The sequence below is a fragment of the Falco naumanni genome, chromosome 13 (genome assembly GCF_017639655.2).
Source record: "Falco naumanni isolate bFalNau1 chromosome 13, bFalNau1.pat, whole genome shotgun sequence".
In the NCBI taxonomy this organism is placed as follows: domain Eukaryota; kingdom Metazoa; phylum Chordata; class Aves; order Falconiformes; family Falconidae; genus Falco; species Falco naumanni.
In genome coordinates, this window is record NC_054066.1 from 7,149,977 (window position 1) to 7,172,346 (window position 22,370).

General features: G+C 41.3%; 1 protein-coding gene across 12 annotated transcripts in view; it reads right to left on the reverse strand.

Annotated features, from left to right (window-relative positions):
* The window catches only part of PIK3CB (phosphatidylinositol-4,5-bisphosphate 3-kinase catalytic subunit beta), a 101,051-nt gene that overhangs the window by 65,070 nt on the left and 13,611 nt on the right, over positions 1 to 22,370 (reverse strand). For 3 of the 12 annotated variants that reach the window (XM_040612536.1, XM_040612540.1, XM_040612535.1), the window contains exons 3-4: positions 15,039 to 15,207; positions 9,462 to 9,518 (exon numbers count right to left, since the gene is read on the reverse strand). The exons of 2 other annotated variants lie outside the window; for them this stretch is intronic. The gene's annotated coding sequence lies outside the window, so the exon portion shown is untranslated. Of the gene's footprint in view, positions 1 to 9,461; positions 9,519 to 13,874; positions 13,998 to 15,038; positions 15,208 to 22,370 lie in introns of those variants that run through there. 7 more of the 12 variants (XM_040612545.1, XM_040612538.1, XM_040612544.1 and 4 more) reach the window with 4 other exon arrangements.

The window sequence follows — 22,370 nt, forward strand, 5'->3', positions numbered from 1 at the left end:
CAAAAAAACCCTACTGGTTCCACCCAAAAGTTACTAAATGAATAAATATTTCCTTGTATTTAAAGCACAGAAATAAAACAGTGAGTCTTCATCTCGGCTCTGCAAAGATCTCATCACAATTAATTAGTTACTCAAAACATTATTAATAGGATTACTCATGACTTCTGTTTCTTGTGATCTCTTCTGTGTAGTCTATTTTCTTCGCTACTTTCACATGCTGATGTTTCACTTCCCATTTACATTCTGTTAGATGCCGAATATGGTGAAACTACACCAATTTACTTCTAGTTAGTTCTCAAATTCTGCTTTTTGTTGTGTGCACATTTAATTTTATATAAATGAGAACTATTAGTGGAGTTTAATAAACAATTTTTCAGTAATTAATTGTTACGAACCATTTTGCAAAGCTGCTTCCCACTCCGCTCCAGGTACCAGTATAAAGGCTTTGCTCTTTACAAAAAAAACAAACTCCAAAGCATGGATTGCAAAAGAATATGAACAAACACAACAGCATCCAGCTAAGTGTACTTCAAAGACATGCTGCTGTGGTCCCACTTACCCACTTGGTTTGATTCCAAGTATCACCACACGATAAGCATCAACAGTATTTCATCATTAACATCATGTATACAGTAAATACCATCTGAAACTAAAAGTAATCACTATTCCTTGTGCTGGAGAAGGAAAATTTCAGGCATTTAACAAAAGCAGTTTACCTTCAGCTATATCCAACACTCAAAAGCAAATCTATTAAGGTCTTCTAGGTAATGAAACACTGCATTTTAATTCGCTCTTGCTCCTCTTTTCCCCCTTTCTCAGGTAGTGAGAATTCTATGGCCTCATGCTCCAGTGCTGAAAACTCAGGGTATTAGCAAAGAAGTTGCATGTTCTATGCCAGAACATACAAATTCAGGTTCTCAGTGTGTGTATGGAAACCCTTCAAGAACCTCAACTGTGTTACAAAACGGAAAGGGAGAGTATCACTAGGGGAACGTGGAAGCAAGATGAGCAGTTAGAAGAAAGCAAGGACAGCCGCGCTCCTGCTCCTACTAGCTGCTCAACAGCAAGCCTGATATGCATTTAAAAGGTGGGGGAAAACAAGGAAACTGAACAGAAAACTAATAGCAAGCCTGAATGAAAGTTTGGGCTTTTGGTTCAATTCTTACACTTCCTCTGAAACATTGAAATGACAGAAGCTTTATGATATCCCTATTCCTTCTAGTCCTTATGTATGAATTTAAGATTGGCAGTGCACAGTTTACAATATAGAATGTACCTGGGAGTAATTTGGGAGCAAATTTTCTAATATAAAATTAAACAATGATATTCCCAGGTTGTAATATAACCTCTCACATTAATATCTATAGTTATAGCAACGCTATTTCATCCCCTTAATTAACTACTTTTTCTTCAATATAATAAAAGCTGCAATCTGATACATAATTGGTAGACCGCCTTCTTTAACGCGTCTTTACATAAAAGTTCCACAACCTTCTCAATCTGGTACATCCATTATTTAACAAGAAAAAGTGTGTGGTGATCAAAGATTTGTCTTCTTAGAGCTGATAATTCCTAGCATCACCAACAAATTTTATTTAAAAAAAAAAATCCCTCCATATTAAGCTTAATTGTGTTTTTTCATTGAAGTCACTACGTATCAAGAACAGGAAGAATAACTCAACAAGTATGCAGCTACCCAGCTCTGCTCGTGGAGTTTAGCTGGGTTTTGGGTGGGTATTTTGAGATTTGGGTGTTGTTTGGTTGTTGGGTGTTTTTCAGGAAAAAAAATATGTAAAAATATCAAGTGTAATTTCAGCATGACAATTCATAATACTGCATAATTTAAGAACCCTAAATCTGCACTACTCCCAGGCTAGGAGCAGGGGAGTATTTGATTTAAAAAGCAAAACAAACCAACCAACCACAAAAGACAGCCTTCCTCTCATCAAATCAACAGTTCAAATCTGGATTTGGATCCAAAGACCAGGTTTGAATAGCATTCATGTGTTTTACATTGCCTTTAGACATATCACCTAAAATTATAACACTTGATGTAAGAAACAAACAAACCAACCAACCCCTGTTTTCATCAGCTGCAATGCTCAACATGGTAATTTAGACTATATGACCTTTTTCAGCTTCCTTCATTAACGGAAAGGTTTCAGTACATTGAAGAACTCTCTTTTCTACAGGCTTATTTCTGGCAGAAGTAAAAGCTTTTTGTGGCATCAGGGAACAACGCAATGAGAAATTTACCTCTATATGCTGAGAGGGAACAGAGCTAAGTACTACTAGAGTTGAAACTTCGCTCTAAGTGCCCTTTTGGGTGCATTGCCATGTGTATTCCCCTCAGCCAATTTTGCACAAAGAGTAGCAACAGCTATGACCCCGTGTGAAAGCAGCACTGGCAGAGCACAGAAATACTTGGGGAATACGCTTCCTCCATAAAGAGAGCAATCTGCTTGGCAGATCTCTAACATAGATGAACGCCTTTTTACCCATAGTATTGTAGATGCCATGGTGAACAGGACTGCTCTAACCGGCTTCATTCTGTATTCAACATGTTCACATTGCAAAGCGATTCCTGACACGGAGATGAACCATGAACAGCAAGACGGACAATGAAATACAGCCATCAGCCTTCTGTGTAACACCTCTTAAACCACAAAAGAGGAACCTGACAAAGGCTGGACTGAAAATCATACATTTTCGGATATTTTCCCAGGCAAGGTGTGGAAGGACTGAGGAGATGAGGAGCAGATGCATTCTGGAGAATGCTTTTATCCCCCTGCTACCACTGAATTACAAGATCAATATTTACATCAGTTTCTGGCAGCATGCACCTAAAAACAGCTCTTTCTGATAAATGAGACTAAGCTCCTCCTCCTTCCACAGTGAACCACTAGAGACCTTGACAACCACTTCACATCAGAACAACTTTCTTTTGCATGTTGCTTCACCTCCAAATAACAGCAGTGATAGTATACAAGGTATATAAACCTGGGCACATAGAAGAGCACTGGAGCAGCATCATCTGTAGTTAAGAAAACTATTCTTAAAATCATGCCATAAAATCAGAAAGCAAAAAAGTGGCTCTTGCAAATGAAAGCAAAGGCTTTTTTTCAGTATTTCTCACCATCACCTCTGACAACAAAAGTGTGATTGGCCAAGGGGTGCAATCTTGAGTAAAGACTCAAAAAATACTTGCCTTAACTCCTTTCAAATTCTCTCCCATGATAAGCCAGAAAGAAAACAAAGGCCCTCTATAATCCTATTTTACTTCTCACAAGTAAATTACAGGAAAAAATAATACATCACAGAATAACAGAAAATTAAACAACACTGAGACCGTTTCATTTGCCAGCACATCCCAAAAAAATCTTTCTTCAGGTTAACTGTTAATCCCCAAACTGTAGAAGCTTGAGCTGAAAGTTTCAGGAATGCTGCTCTTTCTGAAGACTTCTTACAGGAGGGGTCTGACCAATCTCACTGCCTGTTTTTCAAGCAAATCACCATTACACAGGCAGAAACGCTTTATTACCCCACGAAGAAGTGTTAAAAACCAGTGTAAAAGCAGCATGCTACTTTCCTGGCCAACAAGCCCCAACTAAATTAACAATGAAGAAGGAACTTTTGGCATCAAGAGGGTGGAAAATTTTCATAATAACTGGTATATATTAGGTCTGGCTCTTTCGATCCATATCAGTATAGCACACATAGCCTGCACCTCTCATTCTCATCAGCCAATAACCCCACAAGATCAGTCTTAAGCGGTGATACACCAGTATTTTAAAAACCATCAAGCAGTGATGGGAGGACCAAAGGAGCCACCAAATGCTGAAGGCCTCTTTAAATTCTGTACTTGCATGCAATAAAAGTTGACAAGTTACCAAACTACAAATCTGAAAATATAGCGACATGATTTCTGAAATTCACATTAAAAAAAGTAACTTGAGGACACTAAAATGATTAGCTGCAGTGATAGACTAAGGCAAGAATTGTTCTGCCTTCTCATAAAATTTACCTAGAAGTTAACTGCAATGGGAATATTAACTCAGAGAAAACAGCTATAAATAGAAGGGGGTTAATCATTCAAAGTTCTTTTCCCATGACAACAATACACTAAAGATTCTAACTTGCTAATCTTTTAATGTGATGCTTTGAAAATACTTTAGCAGCTGTACTACAGTCTGCTTCTACCTACTTTTTATGAGTAATTTCTTTTTTAAAACACAGTAACGAAGATTTTCTTTCAACAGAAGCATTTTCACAGATACTAGGCAACACAAGGCTGTACATCAGCTGGGATGATTGTATGTGGCCATTTAAATGGATCTTTTTAAATGAGGCCACTTAAAAATACATTTGCCTTTTCTCCATCCTAATATAAAGCACATAAAACCTATCTGCTATTCATTTCAACAACCATAGCTGCTACAAAGTATTTTTCAATTAAGCATTTGCATTTATCCTGAATTAGCATAGAATCATAGATTTGTTTAGGTTGGAAAAGACCTTTAAGGTAATTGAGTCCAACTGTTAACCCAGCACTGCCAAGTCCACCACTAAACCACGTCCCTAAGCATGGCATCTACACATCTTTTAAATACCTCCGGGGATGACAGATGACATTATAGACATTCAATGACATAAACACAAAAGTTTATCCAGCAAGGACACCGATGGACAAAAAAGTAACCACCTCATCCCCAACACATAGATATATCATGATAATCAAACTTGGCTAAACTCAAACAGCCGTGTGACACACTTGGAAACAGGATCTAATTATTAGAAATCCCCAGCCAGTGCTCTACCCACAGTACTTCTCACCCAAATAAATTAAGTTGAAGCTTTCAAGTTTAACAAAATGGAGTAAAGGAAAAACAGAAGTTCTTTATTTAAAAAGCAGAAACAGATAAGGCCTTTTGTCATTCTGTGGTGAACAGCAAATCAAACAAAGTTTGTTGTAAACCAGCACATTTGCAGTGTCAGAAATTATAAAAGCATACAATATGCACATTCAGTTTCAAAAGATACGGAGCTCCTGCAAATCTTGATGAAACCACTACAAATTCAGACCAGAAATTATGAGGAAAAGGCTTGACTGTGGCCTTAACATCACTTCTAACTTCAAAATTTCATCTTCACATTCTTGCAAATCTTGTTTTTACTGAAGAACTCAATTCCTATTTAATAACTTCTCCTTTTTATTGCAATACTTTATCGCTATTCTTAATCACTGTAGCTCTTCATACACCAGATTTATTTATAGCACTTAAAGGAAGCAGAATTTACTATAGTTATCAAAACAGACTGCCATATAAAAATAAACAATCTTTATGTACTTGTGCTATCAGAGCTCTAAGAACTTAGGCAGAATCACATTTAGTAGTAGAAAATGGTACCCTAACACGTAAAGCAACAATTCACTAAAGACAAATGCTTTTATTATTACTCAGATAAAAAAATAAAGTTAAATCATCAAGCTTCATAAAATTTGACATAGCTAGAGACCACCTAATTCAAGGGTAAACAATTATTTTTTTATTAAAAATATGACTTCCTTATATTATTTCCACTACTAGTAGACATAAAACAGTACTTCTGAAGCACTGGGGAAGTAAAATTGCTCCTAGGATAACAGCTTACCATATTCCATACAGTTTAATACACATCTTAATAGTGGTATCTCTTTTATCTTTTAATAACACTCTAAATTTTGCAATAGTTTATACATAGTTTGTAATAGTTTATGTCATAATAGATTTATTATTTAAAGAAAAGTTAAGTTAGTTATGTAGATGGATGCAGATTATCAGTATACTAGGAAGTATAGTTTTTATTTTTATATTTTTATATTTTTTTTTATTTTTTTTTTTATATTTATTTTTATATTTTTAAAATATAAAAGGACTTTATCAAAAGCATTGTCTCTCTTATGTGGATATTAGAAAGAAGCTGAACAATACCTGCCTGCTGAGAATCAGTTCCTTCTTATTTTTATTATTAACAGCAGCAAGGAAATTCTCTTCTGTTGCTACCAAGAGTTTTGGGCCAAAAATTAATGTACCATTTGCTGCTGACAACCTGCCAGACTAATGATGCTTTTCTTCACTCAAGAGGGTTCAGAAACTGCTACTCACTTTCCAGTCAGCATTTATTACAGATTCCGGAATACAGTCCTCCCATGAAAAGAAAAACAAGACAGCTCCTCTCCACACCCACATACACATGACTCTTCACATTTAAATTACTACTAGAAGTAAATAATTCAAAATACTTCAACAGACACAGACAAGCATTCTTCACCTCCTGATATTATGGCTTAATCCTTATGTCATGGTGCACACGAAACTTCCATGCAAACCTGACATAAGAAAACTGAAAGAATAAAATCATAGAATTGTTTAGGTTGGAAAAGACAAAGGGCCCAACCATTAACCCAGCACTGCCAAGTCCATCACTAAACCATGTCCCTAAGTGCCACGTCTACATGTCATTCAAATACCTCCAGGGATGGTGACTCAACCACTTCCCCGGGCAGCTCATTCCAATGCTTGACAACCCTTTCGGTGAAGAAATTTTTCCTAGTATCCAATCTCAATCTCCCCTGGCACAACTTGAGGCTGTTTTGTCTTGTCCTATCGCTTGTTACTTGAGAGAGAGACCAACATGCACCTCACTACAACCTCCTGTCAGGTACTTGCAAAGCTACATTTCCAACTTTATTTCCTACTAGGTTTGAACTCATTATTGCATTTCTTATTCTTGCCGATTTCCATCCATAAGTAACAGGACTTACATCCTACTGTGTCTCATTGATATCCAGCCATTTCATATGCCTATATGGATACGACATACACATATACACATATATATCTATCTGTGGTTTACTGCTGTCTATATACCACCTACTAACTGCTCTTTGCCTAGAGGATCCCCAGTTATTACTCAGACAATCCTCCTTAAATATCTTCACAGATGTGTTGAATTACATCCTTAGGAGGGCATATAGATAACTAGACAGTAAATTCAGAGGTCCTCCTCTGTATCAGCTGAAACAAAAGCACCAAAGGCTGGGAATACAAACACTCCAAACCCACACGATCTTCAGAGCACCACACACAATGGAGAATCCCAAAGACTTTGGCTACCTTAGCAACACCCATTTAAGTCCAAAAGGGACCTAAATAAATAAATAAATAAATAAAAAGAAACCATACAACATGCCAGCAGAAAACATACATTACTGCCAGCCACTTTAAACATTGAAACATAGAGGATCCAAAAGCAGGTCTCCCAGTATCGCAATTCCCACCACACCAGCCCCTGCGCCTCCCCCGTATACCTCTAGCCTCAGACTGCTGAGCCCTTACCATAGCAGTCCACTCATTTCCCAGTCCGGACATCACCTGTGACTACTGCTTCCCTTCCCTCCTACAGCTGTCACCAGAGTCCTTGCTTCTGCAGATTCCATTTTACAGAATATTATACTTTGTAAAGCATAAATTATTTCCAATACACCCCCTCACCACAGAACTCCGCAGAGCACTGTAAGGAACGTTAACCTATGCCTCCAGGAACAGCACTCTAAAAAGACAGGACACTCAGAGTGAAGACTCACACTTGGTTAACACACAGGTCTTAGTTTCATTGTGGGTTGGGAGGGAAATAATGGGGGATCTGGGGAGAAGGAATAAGCCAAGAGCAGTAAATTTATTGATTGACTGCAAGAAGATGGAGGAGGGGAAAAAAGTAAAAACGCAGGAATACTGAAAGGTAGGCAAAGTGGAAAAAAGTACAGGAGTAAGGACCAAAGGGCTTTTCAAAACCAGAGGAATTTGAGGCATGAAGCCTATCAGGAAGGTGACACAATTTTTAAATAACATTTTACGTGTTTCTTTCTACCACATCAACTTTGTACTCAGCTTTGAGTTTCTACTGACAACATTTACCTTTGTTTACCTGGTTCTCTTCTGTGCGTATGTACCTGTGTGCATATACACAGACCACAGGTTAACTTACCTTCTGGAGGGCACAGCACTACACCACTGACAGAAACCATCATACTGTAGCACCCGAAAGCAGTCTTTCTGGGGTTTATTTGTAGTGACACAGATTTAATCAGTTTTCAAAACCAGATATGCTGTAGATTATTCTGTTATTAACATTCTATGCTGATAAACGTCAAATTGTTAACTGACCCTAGCACATTTTGAAACATCACCTTTCAATCTCAGAAAATAAAATGATGCAACAACATCAAAATCCATCTCTCAAGCACCTTATTTACAAAAGATAAAAAGGCATTGCTCAATACATAACTACCACATGAACCTCAAGAACACTACAAATGTTACCAGTTACTCTATTTTTTAGAGATTTTTTACAAGATTCTCAAAAGCATCTACCTACTCTGTTTTTAAAACTGCTTCTAGTACTCTGTAGCTGCATACAAGCACAAGTCCTCCATATTAAATCTGTCACAAAACCACTTGACAGCAGGGCTGTGAGCCTGTTGCCATCTCAGGTCAGTCTTACAGAACACCATCTATTGCACATTCCACACAAAAGTTTTTAGGAACAACTGACTATTCTTATGCTTATTTTTTAAATATTTCATTGCCTTCTTAAAGATATCTTCTGTGCATTCAGACAACAAAGGACTCTCAGAAACACTGAAAATCAGCAAACGCTTCATAACAATACCACATCATAAAACCAAAGGCACACTATTATTTTTAATAAAAGTGACAACACAAAGCTGACAAACACTCCCATGACTTCCACAAAAACATTTATCTACCTCTATTAACCAAACAAGCTACTGCACACATGCTGCCAGTTGATGTGAACTCAAAACTTACATCATCTAACTCATCTCTGAATCCCCTCAGTTTTTTTTAATCCAGTGGATTAAAATAAAATAAACTGGGGGCAAGTGGAGGACAGGAATGACCCAAAGGGAGAGCAAACAGTGCAAGCTCCTAATGGACAAAAATGTTCATTGGTTCAAAATTAACACATGAACAAAAGCCTCTGCTCTGGATACAAGAAATCTGGGAACAAAAGCCTCAGAAGAACATTGTGAAAGGAAGTTTAAACTCTCCAGTCCAAACCTTAAGTAATCCCCAAAAGTGAACTTCAAAAGACAGTACCACGCAGACACTGATTACTTGGGTCTTGTAAAAACAAATTAGAAATCACAGGATGGTCGCCTCCTCCCCTCTTACATGTAAACTCATGCAAAGAAAGATACCATCACATACTGGCACAAAAATTAAACCCACAACGCAATTTTTTTTTCCATTACAGGGCATATCTTTCCCATTCAATCATCATCGTTTCCAGAAGAAGAAAAAAAAAGTGTATTTATACAGCTTTTTTTAATGTGCAATATTCACAATACTTCATAATCTCTTAGAAGTACTTTATTTTTAGAGGCAGATCTATCCCACCTGGTCAGCTCAGTCCACCGCTGCCCCAAGGAACTGTACCTCACTTCTTCAAATTTTCTGTTTTAAAAAAGAAGGAAAAAAAAAGTGAAGTAGTAAAAAATCTGGGGATCGTTCGTTCAGTATTTCAGCAACAGAGAGAGTTAAGTTACACAAACATAAAACTATAGACACTGATATATACGATGGAGCTCCTGTAAGATATTTTGATGCAGAATTCACAGAGCTATTCTAAAAATCAGAATAACTACTGCAAATAGCAGCAAAATATTCAGGAAACAAAAGAGCACTCCTTAAATTCAGCTTCATAATGAAATGCAACAGCACCTATCAAAAACATGCAAGTTTGACAATTTTGAAAGAAACAAAAGCAAGCTGTGAGTAGCAAATTTGTATGAATTATATTTTGCATCAAGAGAAAAATTATAGTACTCATAATTCTTTTGTTCTTTTTAAAGTAAATACAAAAAATTATTTCTATATATCTAGATTTAGTTCCAAAGATACAAAATTACTCCTGAGTTCAATTAATTCACAATTTTAAGTCAAGAGTGTCTAAGGTAAGAAACTGAATAATCAGAGTTCTCGGAGCTGCCCTCTCCCTGGTTGGTTTATTTGGGTTTTTCCCCTCCCTTCTCTTTTTAATACAAGTGAAAAAGATTTGGGGCATTTCCCGCCCCCATGGCCAACAGCCAAAGCTCTGAAGTGGAAATAGCAAAGATGGTACCTGAGGACAGTCTGGGTTCTCTTATTTGCGCACAACCAAATCTACAAAAGGCTGTATTTTGTAGCACACCAGCAATTAAACTTTGGCTACCTAAAACTGCCAAAACCAAAACAAATAAACAATGTGCATGCCCCAGCCCCCCCAAAAAAATCATCAGTGGCAGACAGTATAATTGCTCCAATCCTACTTTTCCAAGGAAGCTTTTTTTGACACATCAGTGTCACTATTTGTTTCTTTAATCTTCTGAAGCCAGTATGTAAATTCAATTATTTTGGTAGCTACATATCCACAAGCATTTGCACATGAAGGCCTCACTCTGCAGCTCTAATACATGTAAATGAAACCCCATTCCTGAAGTTACTTCCACCAAAGGCTGAGATACAAAAATTTACCCATGTAAATCTGACAGATTGTAACACAGATTGGTCAATGTTGCACATAACTAACCGGTACTTCAGGTATTACACAAATACAATACATGTCACCTTAACCTTGCAGAATCTCAGATTTGTGATTTTTGACAGAACCATGTTACCTGCTGTTAACTCTGGACTCTAAGTATACACCTCAACAACCTGAAGCAAAACCGCCTGCTGACAAGTTACTACTGTGATTTCTAAGAATTACTTTTTAAAAACCCCTTACATTTCTAATGCATGATAATTTCTACCACCAGATAGCATTCAGTTACCAAAACAAAACACACTGCTGAGTGATTGTGAGGAGTAACAGCACTGCCACAAAACAAATTCTTTAATGCACTCAGATGCTGAAACTGAACTTTTTTTAGCCCTCCATGATTCAAAGTCCTCATATTCTGAGGCAAATAACCGAGATGTAGTACGCAACACCGTGTCAATGCTCCAAGGGTATCAGTTTGAGTACAAACACGCATTTACTAAAAAAAAAAAAAACACTAAACAAGCAAGCTCTTCTATGTAATTTTTTAAATAGTACTTATTTCAGATTTTTTGCTCCTGGACTGCTTTCAGAGAGACCGCCAGCTGTGAAGAAGGGTTAACTTCATAACTTAATGGTCTGCTGCTACCAAGTGTGGCAATTCAGAAAGCCCACCTCAAACGAAGCAACCCTATGGACTTTGCATAAAATACAATGCGCCACATTCCACTGCCCAACAACCCAAGTATTTATTTTCAGATAAGTTAACTGGTGGCACCTTTTCAAGAACCAAGGGCAAAGCTTCCATATGTATCTCTAGATCTATGAAAAAACACTGAAGCTACTTGAGCTCTGTGGCTCTTGTCACTGAAACACAATACCAACTTTCCAGCTGAACAGCCAAAACACGAGCATGCATTTCCACCCAAGTTCTAAATTACAACGGTTAGTATTTTTCCTGTAGCCTCCTTGTACATACAACATTATGACGGCTTGCATTTTTACTGGATTTTGGTTTTAAATTTCACATTTGCAAAACAGAACATATTGCAGTCAGTTGTGAACTTTTAAAAAAGCGTGCACATTTCACAAGCCTATTGACTCTACCTTCAACTTCCAAGAAAGTGAAAGGAGTTGTAGAGTAGAAGAGGCAGGATACATTCTCTCTTTACTATATCACAAGAATCAAAGAAATTTTTATTTTTTTAAGAAGGCTTTCCTACACTAGAATTTGGAGTTCTGCCAAGTCTATAGACAATTGGAGAACTGGTGAATTTATGACAACAGATATTCCAAGGAAGTGAAACCTGATTTAACGGAAGTGAATTTTATTCAAAAAAACCATGTATTTAAATGGCATCAACAAAAATGTTTTAAGACCACATATGAAGGAAGCTACTTTTAAAAAACTTTTTCAAAAACTTTGAATTACAAGCTGAAACCCCACCCAAACATGTTTCCAAATCAATCCACAACAAAACATTTTTAACATTACCAATATCCCTAACATTATTTTTTAAAAGGCTAAAAAAAAAAAACAGTTACCAAAGAATTTCTGTTCAATAAACCTTTTCTTCCTCTCACTTGTCTGGGAAGAGCTGCCTGCTGGCATGAAACTTCCCAAGTCTGGAAAACCATCAGTCTGAAGTGAAGCTTCTAGATGGAAGTTTCCAAGTGACCTGGTGATTTGATTCCCCAGCCACCTTAATGCATTCCACTAGGCTTCACAACGCTTCAGCAAGTGCATGGATATTCAGTATTTCTTTATATGCAATTTTCCTAAAAGCAAGCGTATTATACAGTTTTATTTTGCCTTTTAATTAACCTTTGAAGACCTATAGTTGTGGGAGTCCCTGGACAATACTGCAAACCACAGGCTGATCGAATTTCTAAGACACCCTTCATGTATTCACATAACTTGAAATGCTAAACTGCAGTCCTGAAAACATAAATGGTGTGTTACTGGGGTCTCTAGTAATGCCCAGCTTCAAAAACTTCCTTAAGCCTGAATAAAGTTCAGTATCAACAGCATAACAGCAGTGTTGACTTAAGAGAGTGCACAACATTTGCTTTGGCTACAGCCGTCAGTTCCAAATGAACAAAACTCATCAACCTATCTGGTGACAAGAAAAGTCTGTAAACGCAGAAAGCTCTGGGAGGAAAAAAAAAAAAAGAAAAAAAAAACCCAAACTGAAAGCTTTCTTGATTTTGGAAGGTATCCAACACCAGTCTGCAAGCACACATGCGTTGGAGCTAGACAAACCAGCGATTCTGGCACAAAAAGTTTCCGATTCTCTTTCAGGAACTCTTTGAGACTAATGAAGATTGATTCCCCCCTAACACAGACACAGGTCCCTCATCTGGGGAAGGGTTTAGCTGTCCCTTTGGAAAGCACACGATGACAGCAGCCTGCCAAGGCGGCTCCGCGCTGCCCCTGGGCTGCAGGGACGGCGCAGCGGGCTGGAGCCTCCGCTCTCGGGCGCGCTGCCTCGCCGCGGACATTCCTGCGGTTCGGGAGGAAAACAGGGCTCGAAACTTGGCTGAAAGCAGCCAGAAGTAAATGCAAACGTCACAAAGATCACAAAGCTATCGCTCGGAAAAAGAAACGTAAAGATCGGCAGGCACAGCGCAGGGACCCAGCCTGCCCGGGGAAGCCCCCCGGAGGGGCACGGCGGGCCCGCCGAGCCCTGCCAGGTGCCGCCGGGCCGGGCCGCGCAGGGGGCCCCGCGGGGCTCTGACAAGGGGACACAGCCCGCACCCGACCCGCGGGGCCCAGGGGCCGCCCTGCGAGCCGCCCGCCAGGCCAGCCCCGGCCGACCGCCTGCCGAGCCGCGGGGTCGCGCCGGCCACTTGTTGCGGTGGCCGTTCCCGCCGCGCACTCTGCGCAGCGCCGGCGGGCGGCAGGGCGGCACAAAGGCTCCCGCCCGCTCCGCCGAGGCGGCCGGTGACCGGAGCGCGGCCCCCGCCGCCCCCGGCCCCTCTCCGCTGACAGAACGGCCGCCCCTGCCGGGCCCTTCCCCCGCGCCGGGGAGCGGGCAGAGCCTCCTGCCCCGTTGAGCAACTGCCCGTGTCGCAACGGGCTGCAGCCGAGAAGTGCCCTCTTCCTGCGGGGCTCGGCGCGCGGGGCGGGGAGGGACCAAACCGGGCCGCCGCCGCTGGCCGAGGGGAAGCCCCGCCGCACCCCCCATCGCCACGCAGACCCGCCCGCCCCGTCGCGTCCCCCTCAGAGCGCGGCGCGCACGCCGCGGCACCACCAGCTCGGGCCGCCCAACGCGCCCGCGCACACCCACCTGCCCGGGCAGCGGTCGCCGCCGTCCCCTGCGCCGCCCCCAGCCAGCGCGGCGGCGCCGGCGCCAGCGGGGACCCGCTCCCTCACGCCGCCACCGGCCACGGCCGCGCCGCGCCGCGCGCTGCCACCTCCTCCGCCGGCTCTCCGCGGGGGGGTGCCGCGCGTTACCTAGGCAATAGCTTCGCCCCCCACCCCCGGGTCTCGCCCCGCCCCCTTGCCGCGGGCCGCCAACCCGAGTGCGGCTTTCGGTATCAAATCGCGGGCGGCGGCCAATCGCGCCGCGCGGCCCCGCCCCCTGGCCCGCGAGGGGCCCTGCCCCGGGCACCCGCTGCGCCTCTGGCCGGTGGCCCGTCCCGCCGTGCGCCCTAGGGGCCGTGCCGCGGAGCGCCGCCAGCGGGGCCCGGCCGGCTGCCGCCCAGCCCCGCCGGTTGACGAGCTGCCTGTGCGCACAGGAGCGGCGGTGGGAAGGCAGCAGCGTGGCCCGCGCCCCAGGCGCCCGCTGCCCGGCCCGCGGCCTCTGTGCTGCGCCCTCGCGGGAGGCCTCGGCGCTGAGCTGTCGGGAGTGACTGCCGCGAAACCAGCACGCGTGAAAAACAGGCGGGTTTCCAAGGGTTAAAAGTAGCAATCAAGGAAAAGGAAGGCGGAATGTAACCGTTAATGAAGCCACTGACTTTGGGGGGCAGCTGGCCCCGCCCCCCCCCCCCCGAAACCAGCAGCGTCCCCACCGCCCGTGAGGGAACGGGGCCCAGCGCCCCATCCCTGCCCGCGCTCCGGGGGACTGTGATCACGTTATGCCTATTTTAACATCCCTCTGCTAATAATCCTGCTGTGTTATTAACTCTTGTCTAGTGTACTCTGTTCCTTTTCCCAGTTATTCCAGTTCTGACAATAGAAAGATGGATGGATCTACTTCCTCATCAACTTCATCTGCCTGCCGATCCTCAAGGCGCTAAAAATTCATTAAATTTGAATTAGACAACATCTAGCGAATATTTAGCTGTTTGTTCCAAACAACTACAACGTGGACTGACTGGATCCGTGGGAAGGACAGCTATCTCCCCACTTACTTCAGCAAATGGGATTTTTTCAGGAACGGTGAGCACGGGATAGAGCATCTAGGCAAATCTCAGTGGAAGGGCAGAAGTTAATGAGAAACCTTGCCTACCGCCAGTTGCCTCCACAGCCCGCCTGTTGCCTGTTTCAATTAACAGCTCCCCTTCCTGCTTTTAGCCAGTTCTTTTAAGGCCACTCAGTACTACAGGCATTGTTGCTGAACGTTATGCTGCTGCTTCATACCGCAGGAGTGTGGTAACTTCACTTGATTTCCCTTATTCCTGGAAAAAAAATTAAAATAAAGCCAATCGATTTCAAATGAAAGTAACCAGTTTCTCAGGCAAGCGTACGGATCATACAAAGACAGTATCATCTCTGTGGATCACGTCCTATATAATGAAGTTCAGTTCAACACATTGAACTACTTGTCTCTTTTTGTTTAGAGTTTATTGGTACTGAAATATATATATGAAAAAAGAAGGTATTAATGAAATCCTGTAGTGCAAAAAGACCCAGATATGTAACTTTTCAAACCATCCTAATACTTGTGGGTTTGACATTAAATATTCCAGATAGTCTGGGCCTAGACATTCAAGCCTTGGCTTGCTAGGTGGCCTCACTGATGACAAATGTGTTTGTGCCTGGAAAGGCTAGATAATGGGTTTGTTTTTAGAAAAAGAGGTACTGACTCTGGATCTTGCAACATTATGTTGCTCTTCTACTAGATCCAGTGCAGTCTTTGTGAAGTGTAAGTTAACTATGATGTGAGTGATTTACTAGACAGAGCAAAGGGCTACAATCCAGAAACTTGAAAATCTGTCTGTGCTGCCATCTTTTCAATTTAATAATGATACTTTGAAGTGTCTGTCATGCATAAAGCCCCAAGCACTTAAAAATTGTCTTGTATAAACAACTTCTGCTATATCTATGAATGCACTTCAACAAAATCTGCCCACACAGAGTTTTTCTGTAGGGTTGTAATCCCTGGCTTCAAACTTCCTTTCCATTTTGTGTCTTAATGCCTGCAAAAACAGTATCAGTATTTAGCAGTGGAAGTAAAGAGATCTCAATCAGTAGTTATCAAGATACTTCATATTATAGTTGACCCACTTGCATGATATATTCATGTTCTTGTCACACATGGAGTTACTATGGACAGTGTGTGCAATAGGGATAAGGAACTTGTCTTGAAACATCTTAAATGTTTTGATACCTACGTGGCAATGAAAAAAACCCAACAGACTTTAAATAAAATTTTAATTTTCAATTTCCTTATCTTTAGATTCTCTTCCTACCTCCCTTCACAAAACAACCAATGTTCTATTATTCTCTCTCTCCCCTCCTCCCCCGGCTATTGTTACATGTGTTCTCAGTGTAACAAAAGGGTTTTGTCTAAAAAGGCTGTAAGGCTGTATCTGAGTCATGTCTTTGCATGTGAAACAGCTGTACACCTAGGGCATATTCTTGGTCACTTGAAAATGTGTCATTTTCAGCATTCTGGGTTTACATTATTTCAGCCCTGTGTCACTGCAGTGATCAGAAGAAAGGAACTAACGCTCAAGTTGTCTGCGTATCTGCAGACATAACAGAACTGTGGCAGCAGACCCGGACAGAGGGAGAAAGAAAATTCAAGTGAAATGCCACATGAAGGATGTTTGGCCTAAAATAGAAAAAGCTGGTCTGAGAAAAATTAAAGTTAGTAAATCTAAAACACAGTGGTCCAGAGCACAGCTGAATACTGGGCAGGAGATACTTAGAAATCATTTATTACAAAATGTAAATGTTCGTAGCAACTTGCTAGTGTCTGATACAGTGATACAATGGCAACATCTACAAACCAAATCAGCTTGGAGTAGTTAATGCACAGGAATGTTTTGTGGTGAATACAAAATAAGATGAGAATCTCTCATGAGTCTTTCTTTTCTTTCTTAAAAAAAAAAAAAATACATGAAAACTGTGTGAGCAATGGTAGAAAGAAGAATGGCCACTTTACACCATGCAGTCATTCCTTTGTCAGCACGCTGCCTACTGTCATCGAATAAAAGGCTTTAGAACATCTTGTGTATGAAAAATAACATGACAGCCTCCTAAGCAGTCACTAAAGGAAAGCCAGTTTGGATTATAACTTTCAAAAAATAGCTTATCTAGAATTAACAAAACTTTCATCTTGACATAGATGAAGAAGTCCCTCCTTTATCTGTACTAGAAGAAAAAAAAATGTCCCATTGCCTAAGGTGTCAGTTGTTACCATTTGGGGGACAGAATCGCTGGTTAGTCACTGAAATTTAAGAGGTGTTAATAAGCAAGCAAATAATTTTGACGTGACTATTTCAAGCCAACATGTTTAGAAAAAATAAACCACAAGAATCAGGTTATACCTCAAAGTTGTATTTCATCTCCTAAAAAGGAATCACTAAGAGATTCCCAAGGAATTTTGTTTGTTAAAAATACATTTACTAAGTCTATACATGATTTCAGGCATTAGGTTAAAATACTACAACATACATGAATGATATGACAGAGAAGATATGGTATGCAGACAGCATGACACTACAACAGTCTCAGCTGATAAATAGAAGCTGGCCTGCTGGACTGGACCTTCCCCATCTCTGCAGATGTTAGACCAAGCTGTGAAAGCAAAGCTGGCCACTGCCATTAGGGCCTCTCAAGGTGCACTGATAAAGTGCTAATGGCATGGTGAAAAAAGCGGTGTGTCACTCTGGCTCAATTTTGTAAACATAACGTTCCCTTAAACGTGTCCTGTACAGTGCGTTGGTCTCTCTTCCTGCGCTTGCACCAGCATGTGTGTCTATAATAAGCTTCTCTTTGTTTTCCACACTGACTCCGGTGAAGGGGGAGGCAGCAGCAAATAATGGACTGAGTGACATTCAGTACCAGACTGCAAATGCAGATGTCAGACAAAACGGATGCTGAATTTGGCTAATGAAGCTACAGCCTGCAGCAAGAACAAGCAGCTTTTAACAGTGCTTTGCTAAACCGAGTGATTTGGTATGCGTAAAATTCAGTGGAAAACTTCTCTGAGAACTTACAGCATACGTACAGGAGCCAGAGAGGCAAACCTGTTATCTACAGCAGCAGCTCAAACAGCCAGCAGCACTGATACCCAAATATTCAGCACCCTGCCACTTCACTGTTCCGTTCCCCCTACTGAATTTGGTGTCTGAGGCCTCTCATTTTAAAATTTTAAGCCTAACGTAAATGACGTAACGCCACTTGAAATAGAGGGCCTCTTCCTCAACCTCCCTGACCTCCGCTGCCCGTTGCACACACCAGCAGTACCAGCACGTCAGCTGATTCACCCGTCAGGGCAGAGAGAGCCCCGCTGCGCATGAGTGGGCTGAGCTCCTTCCCCTTTTGCCTGCTCAGGCAAGCTGTGTGAGCTGGCATGCAGCAGCAGGTCCATGCTGAAGAGAGGCCTTCACTGACCAAAGCTCTCCTTCTGGAGCACCAGCTTTGCTTGTGATCCCACCAAGCATGGCTGCTTCTCTCAGGCTCCCTAAATCTGGGCTGTGGGCTGGGGGAACTGGAGAGTCCCTCTGTATAGAGGCTGCAAGCATGCCAGTAAGAGCTGGGAGCTGAACCTGCCTACCCTACCCTGTAAATCCACACCTGGAAGACACATCATCATATTGCTTCCACCATCAGGAGCTCTTAGGCATGGCGACATTCTTGATCACTTTATGCCAAATCTATTGTAATAAAGCAGCCGATTTTTTATATCACGTATCTGTAGAGAAACTGGTTCAAAGCACTTTGCTGTCACTAATTCTATACTACAGCAATTGTATATGTAGTTGCTTATTTTCTGCATCTGCTCATGACAAACAGAGGTTTCTGCATACGGCCACACTTGACAGCTTGTTCCTGAGGTATGTGGACACCCACCTTGTATCAGCCAATGAAGATCAAAAACATTGCCCAGAATTAGGAAGAGTTAGGTCTTTACAAAGATCAGGAGTGTCCTGAAGAGTCCATCTGACTTTGCTGCAATGTTCTTTCTTTTTATATAAATAACTTCACACAGTTTTTCATTTTTCCAGTTTCCTAATACAGATTTTGCAAAAATAGTTCCATTCATCAATACAAAACAACTTGTTTCATCAAAAGCATCGTGAATAGCTGGTGCCTGATAGAACCAGGACTTCTGTCCACATGTAACGTCACTCACCACACAGGCAAGTACCCCACCAGCTATTCTCTCCTCTGCCCACTTTATGGGTCTGACCTCACACCCAATACTAACATATTTCTGTAATAAAGAGCAGCACTGCGTTGTTAGAACTGCCAGTTTTTAGATGAGGCACTGAGTTCCCTTGTGTTATTTCTGCTGACTTTTCTAATCAAATATAAAGATCCCATGACACATTTTGACAAAAAGTAGGGCACAGCTGGCTTATTTATTCTTTTACTAAAAATAGGCTTCAATGTCCAGCAGGTTGTAATGTGTTAGAAAGCACTTCAAGTGTAATAGCTGCCGTACCTGGCTCGATACAGCTTTATTACCAGTTGGTCTTTGCAAGATGCTGATGATGAAGATCAAACATCAGGCTTCACAATTACTTTAGTAGTTCCATTTTGCTAAAATGCTTACTAGGATTAGACTGTCCAACAATTGAAAAGGCAGTAAAATACCTTCTCATCCTTACAGGAAGAGTTTCTGACACCCTTCGAAGCACAGCACAGCATGTTTTACATCTCTTGGGTTAATGGTATATTACTATTCTCAGCCAGAGGCGAAGACTAGAAAGAGATTCATTATGGGAACTGGAACACAAATGGTTTAAAGCAAGCCATATCTCTCCCACCTTCTTTACATATTTATTTTATAGCTGGCCTTTTCCTAAGGCTATTCTGATAACAGAATAGATGTAACAACTGTGAAAACGAATCACGATCATGAATACTATTGAGCCTACCGCACTTTTTAATGACCATGGATATGAAATACACTATATTGTTTCTGGATTTGGCCTTGCAGAAGACTTTCAACTCATGGTTTGTCAAGTTTGCTTAGAGAAGCTCATTGGCCAGTCACAACAGTGTGAGTCAGGGTTAGCAAGACTTCATTTTGCATAGAACTGCCGTAAAGAGAGAAAACAACACGAGTCTTTAGCCCCAAATCACACCGATGTAGTTATCCTTTGAGTCAAATACATTTACTGACCTGCAGTACACAGTGAACATCACCTCTGATTTTGGTCACGTACCATTTGCGAACCATGAAAGACTTGCTCAAAAATAAATCTTTATCTCACGCAAGTTATAAGTCACGTGCAAATCAAATAAAGAGAGAAAAGCAAATGCAATATATTGCTGCTACCATAGAACACAGGTACACATTAACATTTCACTAGCCCACGGGAAAACATGATTGCTTTAATATCATTGCTTATGACACACTACTGGAAAGCTAGTACATCTGTATCTATCTATACCTATGTATCAAGACAAACTGAAAAAGTTCATGTGATATTTTAAAAAACAATAAGCAGAAGAAAAATAACAAATACTATATGCAACATCATTCCTCTAAAAATATCAATTCTTAGCTAGAAATGGATAATTATTCTGAATCCCTATTTAAAATCTCAGATTTGAACTTCTTCCCTCTGGTGAATGAGTTACCATTTTAATATTACTTATGACTTTCTATTTTTAAAAGAACTATCAAAAATACAGCTACCTAGCTGAGAGGCATTTAAAGATTTCTTATTAAGGATGTTTCAAGTGTCTAGAAACCTCTCCAATATTAATTTACAAGCACCTAATCATATCAATGTTTCTTTTGCTATAAAACTGTTCTTCTACACTAGGATCAGTGCAAACAGTCACTAAAGACACAGTGAGAACCAAGAACATTCAGTGCTGTGCTGGAACAAACAAAATCACTTTCATCTCACAATTCTATTAATTTAAATTCCCATGATCAGGAGCCATGAGTCCCACCCTCAGAAAATCCAGCACTCTGACACGTTCCAGAACAGTGCCCACAAAGTGCTATTAACGGGCACCGCACCACCAACGCAGGAGAGATCCTGGGAATACTCCAAAAATGCCAGTACATCTCTGGGAGCAATACTCCGGACAACCTTTTGTTGCAAGACAATCCAGTCATCCTGAATCAGAAAGACTCGTGTTATTTCTAAGAATTACATTTTAGACAATTTCTTCAAGCTACATATGCATCATCATCTTTTTTTAGTCCTTAATAGTTAACATTACTAAACCTGGCTAGATGCCATAAAAAAAAAAAAAAAAAAGATTCTTGTGGCATAAGAGGAAAAGTGTATTATTATTACTTTCAAAACTAACAAATTAAGCTTGCCTTACTATTTTGGAAACTCCAGGCTTTGTGCTAAATCACTTTTTGTTTACAACAGTGTTTCCAGGTATTGATAAACCCAATCAAAATATGTGTGCGCTTCACCCACTCTGTCTGGCGATCTATCACAACAAGTCTGAAAGCTTCATTTATATGACTCATACGCCTTTAGATTAAACAACTATGCAAATGATGCCAAGTCTCTATTTATCACAGCTTTGTCAGCGAAACAAATCATTCAGCAGGTGAATCATGAAATTCCTGTCTCTATGGATGCCAAGTAAACAAGAGAGGGAAGCCGGGAGATGCCAGCTGAAGTTCACACTTCCCAGTCTATTCCTCCTTCCCATCTCCCCCGCCGTATCACTGTGGCACTGCTAATAGCACCGAACTCTTCTTGCCTGATTTCCCTGCACACGCAGCCCATTTGGCTGCAGTTCAGAAAGTCCTTTAGACACATCAGGAAAACTGAAGCACTTGCTTAAGGGGTTTGCTCAGGAGTGCATGCTTGCTGCGTATGCCTCTAAGAGGGAATGGGGGGGGGGGGTTCATTTCCAACACAAGAAGTGCATCCATTTAAACAGCTCCACCATTTAGTGCTTAGCCCTCCTGCTTAGAAGGGGCTCAGAGGGGGTTTTCGTTACTGTTCTGCCCTATGAAGACAGACTGACAGGATATCGCTGCCCAGAGAAGGGCTAGCCAGCTGGACACAGTTAGGTCACCTTTACAAGAGAACACATTCCAGCAGTTCATAAAAACGTGGCTGAAGAGCATTTTTCTTTTTTTATTCCTGGAATGTACCTCATTGCCAAAGAAGGTAGCTATGCTCAGGAAAATATTCCATGGGGAGCAAATGAATTCTTCTGCAAAGCCATTCGCCCCTGCTCCACCCCAGCTGACATTACACAAGTTGAATAATGCATGTCAAGGTATTAAGTAACATGTAAACATTTCCAGTAAATGTTCCCACTGCAGACCTTGGCTTAACTGGTATTGCTTCCCTCTGTGATAATGGAAAAACAACTTCCTTAGCTCTTCTGCACCTAAAGCTTAATATTAATGAGGCATTTCCTACCAGTCACTGACGGGAATCTTCCTCCT